The 2,887-nt window shown below is 46.7% G+C and overlaps 1 pseudogene; it reads right to left on the bottom strand.

The window, feature by feature from the left end:
• Positions 1-2,272: 2,272 nt before the first annotated feature.
• LOC102829797 lies at positions 2,273-2,836 on the bottom strand (annotated as a pseudogene).
• Between the last annotated feature and the right edge of the window lie 51 nt (positions 2,837-2,887).

The raw sequence follows: 2,887 nt of genomic DNA, 5'->3' as shown, positions 1-2,887 counted from the left end.
TCAAAGGCTCCAGTGTATTAATTTAATATATATACCTGAATATTAAGATGAAAGCAATTTTCCATTAACTGCCAGTGGCCTCATTTGTTACACTCAGCCCTAGGGGGCGTCGAACCTCTGACTAGTCTTACACGGTCTGCAACAAATTACTCATATGAAAATTCAAACTGAAGCTGAAGAAAATGAAAACAAGTCCCGAGAGCCAAAATATGACCTTGAATATATCCCACCTGAATTTAGAGTTCATTTGAAAACCCGATTTGATACATTAAACACTAAAGACCGAAGACCAGAAGAGTTGTGGGATAACATCAAGAACATCGTACATGAAAAAAGCAAAAAGTCATAGAAAGGCAAGAAAGAAGGAAAAGATCCAAATGGATGTCAGAAGAAACACTGAAACTTGCTTTCCACCATAGAGATGCTAAAGCAAATGGAAAAAATGAAGAGGTTCAAGAACTGAACAGAAAATTTCAAAGATTAGCTTGAGAAGATAAAGCCAAATATTACAACAAAATTCCAAAGATCTTGGGTCAGAACACCAAAAAGGAATAACATGCTCAGCATTTCTCAAGCTGGGCTAACTGAAGAAAAAATTCAAGCCGCGACTTAAGTTATTGAAAGATTCTCTGGGCAAATTATTGAAGGATGCAGAAAACATCAAAAGAAGATGGAAGGAATACACAGAGTCACTGTATCAAAAGGAAATGGCTGATGTTCACCCATTTGAAGAGGTAGCATTTGATCAAGAGCCAATGATACTGAAGGAGGAAGTCCAAGGTGCATTGAAGGAACTGGCAAAGAACAAGGCACCAGGAATTGCTGTAATAAAAGTTGAAATCTATTAAGAAACTGATGCAGCACAGGAGGCACTCACTCATCTCTGCCAAGAAATATGGAAGATAACTATCTGGCCAACTGATTGGCAGAGATCCACATTTGTGCCCATTCCAATGAGAGGTAACCCAACGGAATGCGGAAATCATCGGACAATCTTGTTGACATTCCATGCGAGTAAAATTTTACTAAAGGTAATACAGAAATGGCTGGAATCATACATTGACAGAGAACTTCCAGAGGTTCAAGCCAGATTCAGAAGAAACCATGGAATGAGGGATATCGTTGCTGATGTCCGATGGATCCTGGCTGAAAGCAGAGAATATAAAAAAGATGTTTACCTGTGCTTTATCGACTATGCAAAGGCTTTTGATTGTGTGGATCATGACAAGCTATGGACAAGATTGCGAAGTATGAATATTCCAGAACACTTAATTCTGCTCATGAGGAATCAGTACGTGGACTAAGAGGCAGATGTTCGAAGAGAACATGGGAACACAATGTTTTAAAATTAAGAAAGGTGAACGACAGGGTTGTATTTTTCACGATACTTATTCAACCTGTATACTGAGCAAATAATCCAAGACCCTGGGTTCTATGAAGAAAAACATGGCATCAGGATTGGAGGAAGACTCATTAACAATCTATGATATGCAGATGATACAACCTTGCTGAAAGTGAAGAAGACTTAAAACATTTACTGATGAAGATCAAAGACCACAGCCTTCGGTATGGATTGCATCTCAGTGTAAAGAAAACAAAATTCCTCACCACTGGACCAGTAAACAGCATTCTTTTTTTTTCCAGTAAAATTTTATTTACAAAAGTAGAGTGGGTCAATAGGTGGAATCCAGAACCCCATCCAGAACCGACTGAGGTAGGAAATTACCACTGGAAAGGACGAGCAGACCAGCCCGGAGTGGCCAGAAGAACACAGACACTTCGCGAAAGGAAGACCAGCAGGAAAAATCCGAAACAGTAGTGGCAGTCTGATTACTACCAAGAACAAGTAAGCTGCTCTCCCGGAAGCCATCAAGGCAAGTGGTCTGGACCCCCCAGAGCAAACCCCCTTCCAAGATATGAGTAGGCATGTGGTCTGGCTGGTGACCACTATGGTCACCAATAAGGGGAAGAGGGGGATAAAACAGCAATGAAGTGGCCTGCCAAGTCCAACCACATTCAATAGACCTCTGTGAACCCGGGTGGAGACCCGGACGGCCAGCGGTATGGCAAGACGCAGGGAATCATGGGCCCAGAGGCAGCCACACGGCCAAAGAGGACCAGAGCGGAGAGTGAAGCGTCCAGCCGACAGGAAGTGAGGGGAGATGCACAAAAACACCCATACTTGCAGATAGTAACCACTTGACCTGGCTTCGATGGCTGGACGACCAGAACTTGAATAGTCGTCAGAAGGATTATGTCATTACTGGGCCCCTTAGGAGCCCTTGTGCTGTGGCCTGACCACCAGTCCCTCTCTGGTAACAGCTCAGTTGTAGCTCTTTGGTGAATCCAAAGCTTCTTCCACCCTCACCTCCAGATTCTCTCGTGTGATGAAATTTTTTGCCTCCTCCTGCAGCTACAGCACTTCCCGCTCCTTGAGCTGCACCCAGGCCTGCTCCTCTTGGGCCTGGCGGGCCTGCTCCCGCGCCTCCTGCCGCAGCCTCGCTGTCCGCAGCTCGTACAGCCACTGGTTCTCCTCTTGGTTCCAGGCCATTAGCTCCCGGTGCTCAGCGGCCTTCTCCTGGGCTCTGCGCTAGGCCAGAACCCCGACTCGGGCATCGCGCACCTTCCTGTGCACCTCGGTCTGGCGGTACTCCCGATAACGCTCGGTCACCACGAAGAGCTCCACAGGATCTACGGTGGGCGAGGTGGCCACGCGTCCAACCTTGGACTTGGCCTGCGGGTCATGAGGAGTCTTGCGACCGTGCGCGGGAACCAAGAGCAGGGCTGGGGCCCGACACGGGGGCCGCGGGGCCAGGTCGCTCAGCGAGCACAGCATGATCAAATTGGCTCACTGCATCCAGCACTCCGCCGTGGCATCACCGTGACC

The sequence above is a fragment of the Chrysochloris asiatica genome, unplaced genomic scaffold (genome assembly GCF_000296735.1).
Source record: "Chrysochloris asiatica unplaced genomic scaffold, ChrAsi1.0 scaffold00036, whole genome shotgun sequence".
NCBI lineage: Eukaryota > Metazoa > Chordata > Mammalia > Afrosoricida > Chrysochloridae > Chrysochloris > Chrysochloris asiatica.
This window is presented reverse-complemented; position numbering and strand designations above follow the sequence as displayed.